This window comes from Rhinopithecus bieti, unplaced genomic scaffold, assembly GCF_001698545.2.
Source record: "Rhinopithecus bieti isolate Rb0 unplaced genomic scaffold, ASM169854v2 scaffold_62788, whole genome shotgun sequence".
Taxonomy (NCBI): domain Eukaryota; kingdom Metazoa; phylum Chordata; class Mammalia; order Primates; family Cercopithecidae; genus Rhinopithecus; species Rhinopithecus bieti.
The window spans coordinates 567,199-584,305 of record NW_016823884.1 but is presented as its reverse complement, the minus strand read 5'-3'; the positions used below and the strand labels follow the sequence as shown (position 1 = coordinate 584,305).

General features: G+C 36.9%; 1 pseudogene; it reads right to left on the bottom strand.

Annotated features, from left to right (window-relative positions):
- Nucleotides 1-11,804: 11,804 nt before the first annotated feature.
- LOC108521926 (E3 ubiquitin-protein ligase TRIM38 pseudogene) overlaps nucleotides 11,805-17,107 on the bottom strand; it is a 63,710-nt pseudogene continuing 58,407 nt past the window's right edge.

The following is a 17,107-nucleotide window of genomic DNA, read 5'->3' as shown; positions in this document are numbered from 1 at the left end:
CAGTTTACCAAGATTCTTCCACAAAGTCACTTTGGTTATCTGTTCTTTTTCATGTTGGGACAACTTTAAAACTGACAATAACCCTGAGCTACTCGTGGGCAAAACTGTGAAATAACCAGTTTTCCTAAATAAGTAATTGAGAGGTTGCGTTAGTGTCCTGTGCCTGCCATAACAAATCACCACAAAGTGGGTGGCTTAAGACAACGGAACTTCATCATCTCGCAGTTCAGAAGGCCAGGAGTCCAAAATCACAATGTCGACAGGGCGGTGCCCTCTCCAGAGGCTCTGGGGAAGAATATGTTCCATGGATCTTGCTAGCTCCTGCTGGTTGCCAGCCATCGTTGGTGTTCTCTGGCTTGAGGATGCACCACTCAATCTCTGCCTCCCTCTTCATGTGGCACTCTCCTGGGTGTGTCTCATCTTCACATGTCATCCTCCTCTCTCTGTCCAAATTTCCTCCTTCTTATAAGAACATTAGTCACAGGGCCAGGCACAGTGTTGCATGCCTGTAATCCCAGCTATTTGGGAGGCTGAGGTTTAAGGATCACTTGAACCCAGGAGGCGGAGGTTGCAGTGAGCCAAGATCGAGCCACTGCACTCCAGTTTAGATGACAGAGCAAGACTCAGTCTCAAAAAAAAGAAACATTAGTCATTGGATTAAGGCCCACCCCAATGCAGTATGACCTCATCTTAACTTGATGACATCTGTAAAATCCTATCCTATTTCTACATAAGCATAATGTCACATTTACAGGAACTAGGAGTTAGGAATTAAACATGTCTTTTTGGAGTATCCAATTCTACCCAGTACACTGAGTGAATGTTAAACGGATGCTGGGAGACAGAACTGAAGTTGTGTTGTTTTTATTTCATATTGCCTTCTTCTCTGTGTGTCTATACTGTTTTCTATTCTGTCTCTTATGAGGACACTTGTCATGGGATTTAGGCCCACCCAGATAACCTGGGATAACAACCTCATCTGGAGGTCCTTAATAAGTTTATCTGAAAAGGTTCTTTTTTTGAGTAAGGCAACAGTAACACATTTCAGGGATTAGGATGTGGACATATCCTTTTGAGGGCCACCATTTAACCTGCTACAAGGTGATAAAACTTTTTTTTTTTTTTTTTTTTTTTTGTAGAGATGAGGTCTCCCTTTGCTGCCCAGGCTCATCTCAAACTTCTGGTCTCAGATGATCCTCCTGCCTTGGCCTCCCAATTTGCTGGAATTATGAGGTGGTGGAATTTAAAAACAGACTATATCTTCACCTTTTCTGAAATGGTTTGAGTATATTCTTGCTTAGAGCAGATAAAATTACTCTTCAAGGTCATTCCTAACTTATTTAATTCTCTAATTTTATAATCTTATGAGAATTTGGGTTATCGAGACCTTAGTTAAAACAGAGAAAAAAATTCTAGGCAAATCTATTATGAGTAAGTCAGACACAAAGTATTCTATTTTCAATAGATTTAAGTTCACAAAAATGATTTCTTCAGAAGGACAATGTATATTCATACTTAACTCTGAATAAGGAAGATTTTTTTTAACATTTAGGAACTTATAAAATGATGTATATCTGAAAGACAGGCCAAGTTATAGCTTGAAGAGATATTTATTCAGCATTAATCTCTCAAATCATTTGTGACATATAGGTCAGACATGGGCAGTGAGAAGATTTAAAAGACACAATATGTGCTAAAGCCAAGTCTCGGAGGGGAAATTTTGTCCTTTCTGTGTCTGTACAAATGCCCTCTCTTATCCCTAGCCCAAGGTTTGAAAACTTCTCACGTGTTCCAAATGACTTAATTCTAGTGAAGACTTAAGGTAAAATAGAAGACGATTGTAATGAAATATATCAATTCCCATCATCATTGTTTTTAAATCTTGAAGTTACTCAGGCATTCTAGGTTTTATATTTTAAGTGTAACATAACCTGGAAGGTAAGCTGTGTTTCCAAAATACTCTAATAGGCAGCCAACTGATTGAAGGACTCAACAGTAGTGAGTTTCAAACGGGAACTGCGTAAGAGAAGAGGACTGCCGACATGACAGAGAATGAAGTCAGTTTCTTCAGACTTCTTAGGACCGAGCCTTAGAACCTGCTTTCTAAAATTTGGAGTATTCAGAAATATTTCTGAGGGTGAGGTACTCAAAATTTTCCTAAAAAATTCCCAATTTCAGGATTAAAATCAGGAAAACCAAGAAAAAAAGAACAAACTCATGTAGGTACACACGTAGTGTCATGTCCTGTATTGACAAGTCTTTGAAGGCTATTTCCATGAAGTAACCACACTGAGCCCAGAAGCCAAGTCAGCTCATCAAAATCTATAACTTTCCTGCCAAAGCAAAGTAAATTTACCATGTTGCCAAAATTCACGTGAAAGTATATAGCATCTATTTCTCTTCTTATGTCATAGTTGTTCAAATCAGTGGTGTCTAAAACAGAGTATGCGTGATCATCTACAAGGGTAAAAAAGAACATCTGTTTATATTTATATTTATTTCTAATCTGAAAACATAAGAAAGAAATCAAGTTTTACTTATATTTAAATGTATTTCTATAATTCATAAATTTTAAAATGCTTATACTGAGATACATAGCCATAATGTTTTTACTCATTCAGATGTGTAATATTTTTACTTACATAGATACATGATTAAAGTGAATTGGAGGCTCCTGATTTAACCAAATTTGAAATAATTTAATCACTTTCTTCTTTCCCTGTGAAGCACGGATCTTCATAGTTTTTTGGATTTCTGAATTTTATGAGGATATAAATTGTACAATATAAATTATACTCATTTCAATATAAGTGTAAATTATATGTAAGATCTTGAAACTTTTTTGAGTCATTGTAGGCTAAACTGGTCCACATGCTTGTACAAACAGTTCAATAAGATGACATTTACATAAAACTGTCCAACATATTACATCTCTAGGAAAATCTCTTCCAAAAACATGAAGAACATTAAGAAATTATACCCCAGTCATTCTTGTAGTTTAGATAGTATAGAGAAAACAAAAAACAAATGAGGTCAAGTTAGTGATTTCTTCAGTCTTCATAAAAAAAAAAAAAAATCAGTATTTACTAAAACTACATAGGAGACATCCTGCAATTTAAATGTTGCAGTCTAAATCTCAGGGATTTTTAGATTTCATTTACTATCTAAATTCTCTTTCCCTCCCTGACATTTTTAAGTCACTGAAGAAGCATGTGAACTACCTAGAGATTTTTTCTAAGAATTGACCAATGACCTTTATGGGCAGGGACTGTCTTGCTCTTGTTTTAAAGCTCACTAAAATAACTATGCCTGGCTGTCATGTCAAGATAAACTGATGTGCCATGGTCACTTACGAGAGGTACCATGAACATTTTATTTCTAATAGTAGTCTGAGTACAAAAATTGAAGAAATAATCTGTGCTTTCTGCATGCCACCATCCCTCCCTGCTCTTCTAGTACAAAATCCTTTTTATCTTGTAAACTCCTCCTGTTTTTTTGAGTCTGCTGTCAATAGAAGGACTTGTCCTCCGCACCTACAGGGGTGGGCATGTGATGGGCTACTTCACACCCCTAGGCACATTAATGAGTCCAAGGGTGAGAAATTGGCTACACAAGGTCAATTAGAGTCATTTTCAGTATTAAACTAAAATGCTGTGACTGGGAGAGTGGGAGGGACTTCTTTTCCTTTTAGATAATTGGTACCAAAGGCTGGTGCTACCACAGCCATTTTTTGCCACGAAGTGGAAAAAGCGTACTTCAGAATAAAACCAACATGGAGGAAAGAAGAGTTGACAGAGGAAGGGAAATAGAAGATACTCAGTTTTATGTCTGTGCTTTTCTATTAGGTTGATGCAAAAGTAATTGCGGTTTTCCCATTTTGATGGGAAAACCGCAATTACTTTTGCACCAACTTAATATTATATGGAGGCAATAAAGTTTCTCTTAGCATTAGATTTTCACCAGGTGCGACTGAGAAAAGTTCTCTTACCACAGGGATGATATGCTAGAATACATCCAGGCTGCTGTTATAACAAAGTCACTCTTACTTTCTAGATATATTTTCTTGAGTGGTATAAAGGTAAATCTCCAAATAGCCTAAAATCATGGCTGTGGCTATAGTCACTGAGTGTGCCAAACATGTGAACATACATTACATGTCTCTTAATTCACACATACATGTACATGCACACATACACACACCCCTCTGAATATTGCCCTAACATAGCTAACAGAGTACTATGCAGAGTTGTTTATTCAACAAGCATAACTAACAGTAACATAATGCTCAAATTTTCTCTAGTAATACCTATCCACCAAATAACATATTTATTTCTATTTTGGCAGCATTCTTTTATTTTCCTGCCTTCTAATTTCTTATTGTCCCGTATAGTCTCTTTGGGGCCACACAATGTTAAAAAAAAAGATAAGTCTGGATTTTTATAATATTTTATGACTTGACAGTTTTTACATGCTGAAGATCAGGAAATGGAAATTATCATTGACACCCCCCTCCCCGACCAAAAAAATCAAACATTTGTTCAAGACCTTAGTCAATTTAAAATATTTTGCTACGTCAACTAAATAAGCACTATTCTTTGAAGAAGGCCAAACAATGATTTCACCTTTTCTTAGATTATTATTACTTGTATTTCTTAAAGAATAGGGCCCAAGGGGAGAACTCCTTTAAATGGGAAATAGAAGGAGTAAAATCACTTTCAGATCTTTCTCACCAGGAAAAGCTGATTCTTCTACTAGCTTCTTTCTCTGCTATGATGTATTATTAAAAATGGGAAGACACTGTTGATGGCATGTGTTGTATAATAGCTTTGTGGGGTACCATTTATTTTACTTTAAGGAGAGCTCATTTCATGTTGGGCCAACTCGGAAAGCTTTTCAGAGGCCATCAGCACACTGGCTTTCTTCATATTAGATAAAAGCAAGGACCTTGCTCATACATTGATCTGAAGTTATTCAAAGCCTGAGTTGGGGAAGAGAGAATTTCCTTCCTTGGTACAGAGTAGCTTTCACATCATATCAATGCATTCAAACTCTGAAAACCCTTATTAAATTGAGAATGTCAGTAGAAAATTTTCACCTTTTTTGAAGTGTAAACTGAAAATGTGGAAATTTTATCAGATCAAAAAAGGAATAAAATTAAAATTAAGCTTAATATCAACTTTAAATGTTAATGTATTCTAAAAGAGTAAATAGTGAAAACCAGATTTAAACCATACAAGTTATCTGTATATCTTAAATTACTGATTTGTGATTCATAAGTTGTAGGTTGTCATAAACTGTTTGCTTGTAGAATGCTGAACACATGGCTCCCAGGGAATATTTTTCTGGCAAACATTTTGTTTGAATTGCCAGAAAATAAATGTTTTAGGCTCTGTGGGGCATCTAGTCTCTTCTAAATTCTGCCTTTGTAGCATGAAAGCATCCATAAATGTTACATAAATAAATGTGCATGTTCTGATAGAACTTTATTGACAAAATCAAGTCAGAGACTGGGTTTGGCCTGCTGTTACGGTTTGTCAACCTCTTCTCTATGCCAAACTCTGAATTATCATTTGAGCTGCTAAGAATGGGATAGTGTATACATTTAATAAATGGAACATTTTCCTGAAAATCAAAAGATGAGTTATCTTTCTGAATTTACCAATATCGTGTTAATCAATTCCTTTTGAAGGTGTTCCCTAAGGCCTAGCTTTGTTAGGTGAAGGAGAGAGATTTTTGGAAAAGAAAATGAGGGGGATTGTCAGTGAGGGAAGCTTTAGGCTAATGCTCCGATTGGAGGCAGGCCAACTTTGCATTTGTCTACTTTATATGTTTGAGCTGTACAAAATCTCATTTAAAAAAGATTCACCTTGGAAGGATTGGGTAACTTCTGTAAGTTATTTGCATAAGTCACATCTAGCCCTAGCTGTCAATTAAGATCATATTACAGAAAGGGATGCTTCAAATGTAGCATGAGTCTTGTGTATAGGAAATTCAAGGAGAAAAAATATATATTTTAAATGCAATAAATGTCTTTGTAGAGAATTCTGGAGAGTTGAGGAATGACAACTGGATACAGACATTAGCAATGTCAAGACAAGAACACGGTTACACCAGTGCTTGCGATTGCTGGCTTGTGGGGAGTATACCACTTTGAGGTTTTCAGAAGCTGCTCCCCATTGATACAGACTTAATAGGCATCGTGGAGAAAAGGATGCAGCTTTTCAGCAGTGCTCAGATCACATGTGACAGCCATAACTGAGTAAGCAAAGGGGGTGCTGAGAAGACGGTAATGGGCCGTGCAGATAGAAGAGCTGAGCAAATACTTAGTGGTGATTCTCATTGACAGCAATGTGAAACTGGTAGGTGTACACTGAGCTCCAAACATTCTCCTAATCCAGAGATGGAAGCTATTATCATTTTGACAGGTCTGCAAACCATGGCCACTGTCCAAATGCCATAACACAGAGAGAACTAGAAATTAGGTTACAAATTTCCCCTTTTAGGCATACCAAAGGAATTGGAAGAATTGGCAAAACTGGGAGCAAACAAGACACTTTAATTAAAGATTACAACATGTGAAATTGTTAACTCACTGGCCAGCCCTAGGACTCAGAAATTTTGGAAAAGAATTACAAAATTTCTGAGTAAACACAATTTTGTGATCTCCGTAAATTTCATCCTCTAAGCTCTCTCTTCATCTTTGGGTTTTAGTCCATTAACTTAACTCTTGTCTACTTCACAGAGGCAATAAAGATATGAGATCCCAAGGCAGAGTAGTTCCTCAATGGGGCTTACTAAAAACAGAGCATTCTATTCAAATGGGCAAAGGTAAGCTTCTTTTAATCTCAAGAACTAGGTGAGAAAATCAGAGGAATGCAGATATCGTCTCACTTCTGAGCCATGATCCTGAGAAATGCTCTACAACCAAAGCACTGGATATAGTATGTACTTTGGCTAAGCTGCCACCAGGTGAATGGTATTACTTATTTAAATTCTTGTAATCTAATCAGAATGACTTCCTATAAATATAACTTATAGATTCAAAGAAAACCCAGTCTAATATCCCAAATTACCAATAATGTTTCTATAAAACTATGTATTAGAATAAATACATAAATATTAATTACCACTAACAAAATGTGTTTGCATACACACACATACACACACAGAGTAAAAGCAAAAGTTCCCAACTTTTCTGTCTATGGTACCCTTATTGTTTTAGTAATTTTTTCACAACACTCCTAGACGAAAAGAAATGTCTAATAATTATATTTATTAACTAGTTAGAAATCATAAAATACTCAGCTTTATAAAGATATGGTATCAGCAAAAAAAACGTAGCATGATCAATGAGGAAACTGTGAACTATCTCTAGCTTCATTGTGCCCAACAGGTATCGAGAGTCGCTGTCTTTTGCTGGAAAATGTAAAACGTCCTGCAGCCCTCCTGTGAGTTTGCTGCAGCACCCCAGGGTGCCTTGGTGCACAGTTCAAAAACCACTGGATTAAGACAAATCTGGGAACTATTCTGTGTCTACTCTCCCATCCCAGTTAAGTTACACAATAGCTAGTATTTTAATGTTTTCATTCTTGGCTCAGTCTAAAATTGATCGTTCTCTTAAATTCAGTGAACAAAACAAAACTTGAAATTGATTTTACTTTGAGGCTTCAAAGAGAATCAATGGTTCTCAGTGCTATCTGTTTAAGCCTCTTTCTTCTTCAGTGGGAAGGTCTCAATGACCTTCACATAACTTATCTAGGAAAATACGCAGTTGTCCTTTGTAAGGTCACAATTAATAGTCTTCATTTTTCCCCAGAAGCAAAGCTAAAAAAAACAGATGAAGAATATTTCCTACATTCTGACTAGATTTCTTGACTGAAAAAATCTCATGACCATCCTTGATTAATCAGGATATTTCTAAATTAATAATCTCTTACCACACAAGAAGCTTGTCGTTCACCTGTAGTTTAATCATAGGTTTTAACACGTACTGTAAGATTTCAACTCTCACTTGTAGGCGGAGAGAATGGTTTCTTTATAGCCTTGTGTTCTCCATCAAGTTAGGCCCTTGAAAAAATAATTTAATTAGACTATTTTTATAGAACTATGGTTCTTCACAAACAAACAAGAAGTGTCATCTAACTAGAGAAGAATCTTGGATGCCTCGGAAGAAAAGCTAAGAGTGTGTGTGTGTGTGTGTGTGTGTGTGTGTGTGTGTGTGTGTGTTTGCGTGTGCCTGTATGTCTGTCTCTATCATGCACTCATGACAGAGAGATAAACAGGAGAAAGATAAAGATTCACATGCCTTAAAGGTATGTGAACGTGAACATGTGACGATGTGACTTTGATAGAATGAGTGTAGACAGGCAGGGAGGAAGTGAGTAGGAGTCTACACTGAAAGGGTTGGCTAATCTAACTGTGGTAGGCCATAGGGTTTTCTCAGATCCCTGGCAGTTTTCAGATAGATCTAAAGCGATTCTATCAAAACATGTTAAATACCAACGATAACCAAGGACAAATTGCCACATTCCAAAAGCAATCAGAGTTGGCCTGCATTATCCCTTCCTCCCCACATTCCTCAGAGGCTTATCACAACAGCAACCACATGCATTGTAAACAGTGTTACCCTTCAGCTAGGCAACTGGCTTCTTCTCCTGCAGTAGTTTAAAACCACCCTCTGTTCCCACAGCCAGTAAGATGGTCTGCATTACCTTTGCACTGATCTCTGAAGGCAAAAACAGGATCCTTTTGCATTAACGATTAGCAAAAATGCCAAAGGCAACAACTTTGACAAGGACCATACTACAAGCATAAGTTTGCGTTGATAGTTTCTCTTCAATATAGTTACGAGTGCTCTGCCATCATCTGTGAAACATATCAGTGCACACAGACCACCAAATCGTGCAACAAATCCTAAGAGTTTATTGGAAATAAATTACTGGATTATGTCTATTTAACCACAAACTTTAAAATCTGAAAAAAATAAAAAACTGGGTAAAACTAGTTAGATGTGGTATTCATTACACGTAGAAAGATTTTTAAAATTGATGTGAAAACATGACTACATTGCAATTTAAACTTAAATTTCAGTAGGCACCTAAATTTAAAAGCCCATAATAATTACAGGATGTGTAGCCTTAAATTAAACAAGACTACTCTTGAATTAAGTAAATGCTAATGTTGTACTATCCGCTAAGTAAATACTAATTAGTTGTCACAGCAATTTTTCTGAATCTTCTCACAGTATACTAAGATATGTGTAATGTATAATATGTGAAGTCACCAAGGGTGGAGTCTGGAAGACGTAACAAGCAAAAATAAAGCCAGATGTCAGTAAAATGCTCCCTGTTACTATGTTTTGGAGCTCCATATGGGAGGGAATAATTACACTTTGGCAGTGAGAACCACCCAAAAAAACATATTTCTAAGGTTTAGCATAATACATTTGGAACTTTCTAGAAATAGTAGCAGAAATATTATAATAAATCCCAGAAGTTTTGATGTGTAAGTAGTCATGGCAATCCCCTTTTCCCTCTGGTGAATCCGAAAGATGTCCTGAAGATTGGTGATACATCAAAACTTTCTTAAAAATCTTTTTTCAAGGTATTTTCTAACCAGAGGATTGCAGACTTTAAGACAGTCATTATTGGTAAATATTCCTTTCCCAACTTCTGTGTTTCAATTGTTTCTCTGTAAAATGGAGATAATAATAGTGCCAACCTCATAAGGTCTTGGCAAAGACTAAATGAGTTAGCACACAGCTACAAACTCACATAGACAGAAGTGTCTCAGAATGTGAAGTTATTTCTCTTTTAGAGAGATAATACAGTACATTACCATATTAGGTCCATTAGGGATAGTTTTTGATACCAAGTGAGTTCAGATCATGTGTGGTCTTGCTGCTAATTGAGCTTAAAACAAACTTTTCTTGAGTTTTAGAATCATGGATGAGGAATTGTAGTCCTGTATATGTAGAATACTTAGCACTATATCTGGCATACAGTAAGAATTAAGCTTGTATTTTCTTTCTTTTTTTTTTTTTTTTGAGATGGATTCTTGCTGTTGCCCAGGCCAGAATGCAGTGGTGTGATCTCGACTTACTGCAACCTCCAACTCCCAGGTTAAAGTGATTCTCCTGCCTCAGCCTCCCTAGTAGCTGGGATTACAGGCATGCACCACCAGCCCGGCTAATTCTTGTGCTGTTTAATAGAGACAGGGTTTCACCATGTTGGCGAGGCTGGTCATGCACTCCTCTGACCTCAAGTGGTCCACCTGCCTAGGCCTCCCAAAGTGCTGGGATTATAGACATGAGCCACCACACCCGGCCAGCATGTATTTTCAATCATTATATTAGAGTATTATTATTACCCAATTTGAAACTTGAGAGGATAATATTTTCCTTCCTTCCTTCCTTTCTTCCTCCCTTCCTTCCTTCCTTCTTTCCTTCCTTCCTTCCTCCTGCCCTTCCTCCCTCCTTTCCTTCCTCCCTTCTCTTTCTTTCAACAAATAACTAACAAGGACATTTTACATATAAAGCACAATGCTATGTGACAAGATAATTTGGGCAGCGCCCACGTAAAATACAATTCCTTTCCCTGGTCCAAGGATCAGTGAGATTTCTAAAATTATAATTTTTTTGTTGCTATTTAAATTGTTTATCACCCCAAGCAAAAACTGTAGCCTTTCCATAGCCATAATTAGCAGCTATCACACATACATTTAAAAAGATAAAAATTGAATTAAATTAGCCAGTAAATGTCAGCCAGTCTAATTGTGTCACTATAATTGTTGCCATAATCGTGACTACCAAGGTTTTCTCTTATTAACACTTACAATAGAAAAAATGAAAAAACTTTAACAAATCTTTTATAAACCACTCTTAAAATGAATAACTAAACAATACAAAGTTAAACCTCACTTTGGCATTTTCCAAGGAATCCCCTCCCCAAGAAAATGAGATTTCCAGTGTAATTTCTAATTTAATACCAGGACTGATAAAAGAAAAAAATGAACTGGGGTAATACCCTATCCTTATTCAAAGAGTATTGATCAAAGCCAAATTCTTGTTAAATAATGTTTTACACAAAGAGAGAAAATCTTCAAAAGCATTCCCCATGAATTCCCTAAAAAGTAACTTATGTGTGGTCCCCAAATCTTACAGGGAAAAAAAAAAAAAAAAAAAAACTCTGGAGCAAAAAGCTAAGTATCCTTTCAATAAATAGACAATCAATCATATCCCCAGGGCCCTAAAAACTCTAAATCCAATTCATGTCTAAAGGACAGACCTCTACTGAAGAAAATGGTGAAAATTTTCAGCATTTTCCAGTTGTTCAACCGCTGTATCTACATCTTAGAACAACTAAAGACCGAAACCCCGAAGCCTTTTGTGGCAGATAACTAACTGCCTACTTGAAATAATAATACATAAAAACAGAGATAATATCCCTTACCTAGAGTTATTGTATATCAAATTAATTTTAACAACCATTTACTTCAACTTACTACTGCCAAAAAGATATAGAAAGGTGCTGACCTTGAAACAACAATAAAAATGAAAACATGAGTTACTCTTAATCTATGCAAAATCAAGAGAAAAAACAAAAAGTTGATGTAAAGAATCACATTTATACATTTCCTTTAAGTGAACTTGGTAGATCATCTTAAAATCTTAAATGAAAAACTCACAAGAGCCATTTAGTAGTCATATTCTAAAAAAGCCCAGAATACCACATTTTCACGAATATAAGAAATAATAGTATAAAATAATAATATATATATATATATATATCGGTCATTATGGGATTTACATTATATTCTCTGTGCTGGTTAAACCAATGACACTTTGCTCTTTTCCTTAACCAGCTGAGGGAGGCAGGAACAAAGGAGAATATTGACAAATCTGGAAACAGGGCCGGTGAGTGTCAGAGAAGGAAGCCTTTGGGAAGGTGAAGCTGTGGTAGCCAGCACTCATGTTGTAAAAGGATACAACTCCAGCCTCAGAGTCCAGAAACATTCCCACAACCAAGGGCTGTTCACACAGATGAAGGGAAGTTAAGGGAGATGTAAGGGCTACATAGCATTTCTTTCTGCATAGTCTGAGGGTCCACAATCCAGACTGAGGTTCTTGCTTCATGCCAGTGCCTCTCTGCACATTTCCATACAAACTCCTAAATCCCACCCGGTTCCTTCTCCAACATCCATTTAGAAGGAACATCTTCCTGAGAGGTGAAGCCCTCACAACCCAGGACACAGGGGAAGGCACTGAATCTCCTGGAAGCAGTGCTGTGATGGTCCTGGGGATATCCACAAGTCACTTGTCTCCGATCCTCAGGCAGAATTAGCTCACCATGAGCTGTATCTGGATCCAGAGTTACATTGACTGTAATCCCAGTACTGTAGGAGGCTAAGGCAAGTGGATCACTTGAGTGCAAGAGTTCAAAACCAGCCTGGGCAACATGGCAAAACCCCATCTCTTGATGGCTCCTTAACATTTTCTTCACATTACAGGAAATAAAGCTCAAAAATGTTGCACATAGTATGAAGCTCCAAGGAGAAGACCTCTGATGTTTCCAGCTTCACAACCCAACTCCTGCTCACAGTGTCATTCACATTCTGCAGCAATTTTTGGACTGAGTTCTGACATCTTTCCTCCAGTTCCAGCATGTGGCTGTTGAATTCAGCCCAGACTGGTCCCATGGTCCCTCAGTCTACTCAGAGTCTATTGGTCTTCCTTCTCCTGTCTCCAGAGATAAGACTTCTCCTCCTCATGTAGGAAACTCTGGAGATTCTCAAAGTCAAACTCAATGTTTTTATCTCTGCATTTGTGTCTTCTCATGAGGAGATATAAAATTGCAGTTTCCATTATTGCTGTCTAAATTCATGCAGTGAGAGTGTATAATTTGGACAACTTAAATCTATGCTTTTGAGTTACAGTCCTCAAACTTGGCCCAAATAAACTCTGTACTTATTTTCCATTTAGTTATGTGCATTGCTGTGAATACCTTCTGCTCTGCACACTCCTCTTCTAGTTGCCTCAATTTTGTCACAACTTTCTGGAGCTTTTCCTTGTAGCCCCGGCATACGTCTTCAACAAGAGCTGTGGTGTGCCCTTTGTGCTATGGTGCCCGCTCACCATGCCAGCAGGTGAGCTGCCCTTCATCTTCACAGACCAGGTGGAGCTGTTCCTGGTATCCCAAGGTATCACTGAAGCAAGCCGCTGTGCTGAGTTCATTACTGGAGTTGAAACAGATTTTGTCCTTGGGTTACATTAGAATCATCCGTTCCACTTAGTCTTCCAATTGCACTATGACTGCAACACATTCATACAATGGCATACTGTGCTGCAATAGAAATGCACAAAACAGAACAACATGATATGGCACATGTGATAAATCCAACAAAAAATGTTAAACAAAATGGCAAGTTGTAAAATATATACAGTATATTACACATATGTAGTTTAAAATATGCAGAATAGAGTCTTACGTTTTATATAGATATACATATGTATAGTAAAAGTAAAAATATATAAATAAGAATGATCAAGAGCAAATTCAGGATGGTTACATCTCTGGAAAGGGAGAGAGATAAATGACATTAGGGAAGAGACACAGAAGGTTTTAACCAAATCTAAAATAGTTTATTTCTTTAACATGAACATCTGATATGATTATGACAGAATGCTAAGATTTGTTCAAACTATGTGTGGATGATCATAGACATATATTATTTTAATTGTTATACTTTATGTTTGAATATTTCATAATTTTAATACCAAAAAAAAAAAAACCAAATAGATGTGCGCCTGATAGGTGAAAAAAAGACAAAGAAGAGACCATGCAATGTAAGTCTTTTCTCTTGGAAACTGTTCATGTGCTACATACCACTCTGATCTTCTGGCAATCTCTTTAGCAGCAAAACAACGCCAAAATTATCTGAAGACTAAAAAAAAAATGTATAACACTGAACATTCAGTATGACTCACAGTCTATACTCTAATGCTCTCTTTTAATCATTTCTAAAATCTTGTGTAAAATTACTGCCATTTTACACGTAAGGAAATCCAGATGCTAAGTAATCTACTCATGATCATGCAGCTGTGGCAGAGTTGAGACTCGAACCCATTCAGGTGTAGACCCAAAGCCCTTTCTCTTTTGTCAATACTGCATTGGGAACCCATAAAAAAACAGACAGAAGAGGAAGGAAGCCATGCGAAGTTCTGTCAGAGAAGCAGTTAGGGACATAGCTGACGTAGAGTCTGCTAGAAGCCAGTGTAGGTAGAGAAATTCTTTTAAAATATGAGATCTGAGCCATGCTTCAAATAATATCTTATTACTGACTTAAAAGCAGAAAGTGGAATATGGGTGAGGAAAGTTTCAAAAGGAGTGTGAAATCACGGCAGAAAAGGTCCATTTGCTTAGAGCATGAATGGAGAGTGAGAATTATACAAAAGAGAAAACAGACAAAAGAGAGAATAACCCTCAAGGAAAATTAAAGGAAAGAGATCCAAATCAGAAAAGAAATTAAGTGATAGAAAACAGATGAAGACTATTACAATATAAAAATAAGGAAAGTAGAAGAATCAAGCATGAGCTTCTGAAATTTGAATTATTCCAAACTATTAAGGCAGAAAGAGGAGCTGAATCATCTGATTTCAAAGGTAGGAAAATTGGAACAAATGATTAAATTGAGGGAGAAATGGGGAGCAGAATTGTGGTTTGTTTATTTTTGGAGGTTAAATGGAAGACTCTTTTGAAATGTATTAAAAGCATCTGATTCCACATAAGGAACTTTGAAAAGTGGAGCAGGGAAAAGAATTCTGCTTCTGTTTTCCCTGAGCCTTCTGCAAGTACTTAGGTGGGTGTGTTTGGGTGGAAACATGAGCTTTTTGTTGAACACCCTCTGATTCTCCCCCTCCCACCTGAAGTCCTAAAGCTGTGTTTATGACAACACAATCATTTCTACAGTAACTAAAGAGCTGTCAGCAAAAGAGGATTATTGCTTAAGTTGAGAAATAAGCAACTAAAAAACTCTTAAACCACAAAGCACAGGCTCCCATGCGAATATTCAAGTGACAAAGCCAAAGTAATGCAAATACGGAAAATGTTATGTGCTGGACAACCCTAACTGACCTTCTAGAAACTGGTCTTTAAACTTCATGGAAACGTTTCTACAGAGTAACCCAACAGTGTCAGAGTTTGATATATTTTGCTGACTCCTCAAACAAAAATTTATCAGTGGGTATCTAAACTCAATATATGGCCTCTGGTTTGTAAACCATTCTCACTACCGTAGGATATTCAGAATTCAAACTGAGTCGTTTGGATTCTGTGATAAGAATTATGAATTCCTGGTCGGGCGCGGTGGCTCATGCCTATAATCCCAGCACTTTGGGAGGCCGAGGTGGGTGGATCACCTGATGTCGGGAGTTCAAGACCAGCCTGGCCAACATGATGAAACCCCGTGTCTACTAAAAATACAAAAATTAGCTGAGTGTGGTGGCATGCGCCTGTAATCCTAACTACTCGGGAGGCTAAGGCACGAGAATCACATGAACCTGGGAGGTGGGGCTGCAGTGAGCTAAGATCGTGCCAATGCACTCCAGTCTGGGCACAACAGAATGAGACTCCGTCTCGAAAAAAGAAAAAAGAAAAGACAAGAAAAAAGAATTACGAATTCCTTGCGAAGGTTTGAAATGGCCCAAACTCCATCAAAAAATAAGTCTTTATTTTTTGAAAAGTAAACTATCTGTTCAATGGATGTTGCCTAAGAGCTCCAGGAAAAACCATCAGTATTGCCATTGTAGGAAAGATACGAGACCATCTACCACTGCAGTAGTAGAAAGGCTACCACATGGTCTTCTGCAGTGAGTTCACTTTCCTTCTCTTTGCTAATTTGATTTTAGAGTGCTTCACCCTTCTCTTCTTCCCGTGTGTTGCTACCAGCAGAGAAGAGTTTTAATATTGTTGACAACAAATTATTTATATGCTTAGCAGTTTATAGTATAGGAAACATATCTTTTCAGTAAGTATGCTAGTACATGTTAAGGAAAAATGTAATGGGAAAAGAAAAGTTATCTACCTTAAGCAAATATTCATTCTAAATAAAAGAAAGCTATGCATTGCCTCCTTTACATTTTTTGCTGCTAAAGCCTGTCTTAGACCCTATATTTCAATCTGCCAGAGAGCAAGTCGTAAGCTGATACAGAACAGGACTGATATCATGAAAGGAACTTACTTTTAACCACTATGTTTCTGGATAATTAAAATTGTCAAGGGACTTTTAAAAGAATTATTGTGTCATTATTTTCATAATTATAAAATACATATGAAATTTAGGATTTTTCTAGTGCTGACTAGATGCAATCATAGTAAAACCCACAAAATGTTGGCATTTCCCGTTCTTCAAGTTTTGGTAACTTAGAAAACTTTAAGTCTGTTGAGCCACTAGTGTGCATTTCATGATGGAGAAGACTCCTTACTCATATTAAGGAGTTAAGGGGTTTCTTTTGATGCTGCCTTTGAAAGTAGCTACAGAAAGGGGTAGTGTGATTGCTTTGAGAAAAGCTAGAATCTGTTCTAACCCTAGCTATTTTTACAAGCCAGGTGACCTTGGCTAAATGAATCAGTCTCAGAGTCTTCATCAGCAAAGCAGGAACAACTGTGGAAATCCAATGACAGCCTCAGGCATACTTATCTGCATATGCGTGTATACCTTGCCTCCAAAACATTTGTGTGTATATGTGTGTGTGGAAAATAAATCTAGAACTTGTGACAATGTGACAGTGTCAAGTCAGAAAAAGTCAGAAGGTCAGTATGTGGAAATTTATGCCAAAATCTATGCAAAACAATGACTAGAAGGGGCAAACAATAAGATGGTAAGATTCCAAGAAACCAAAGCGAGACAGAAACAGGAAAAATTGTAGGATTCGTGGTATCTATAAAAACAAATCACTTACTAAGGGGAGACCCAATATTTTCTGATTCCGAAATTTCAGAGAAATTTATCTAATGGAAGTTCAAAAAAGTGTACTCTCTATAAATAAAAATTACAATGTCCTTCCAACTATTTCTTTTTTTTTTTTTTTTTTTTTTTTTTTTTTTTTTTT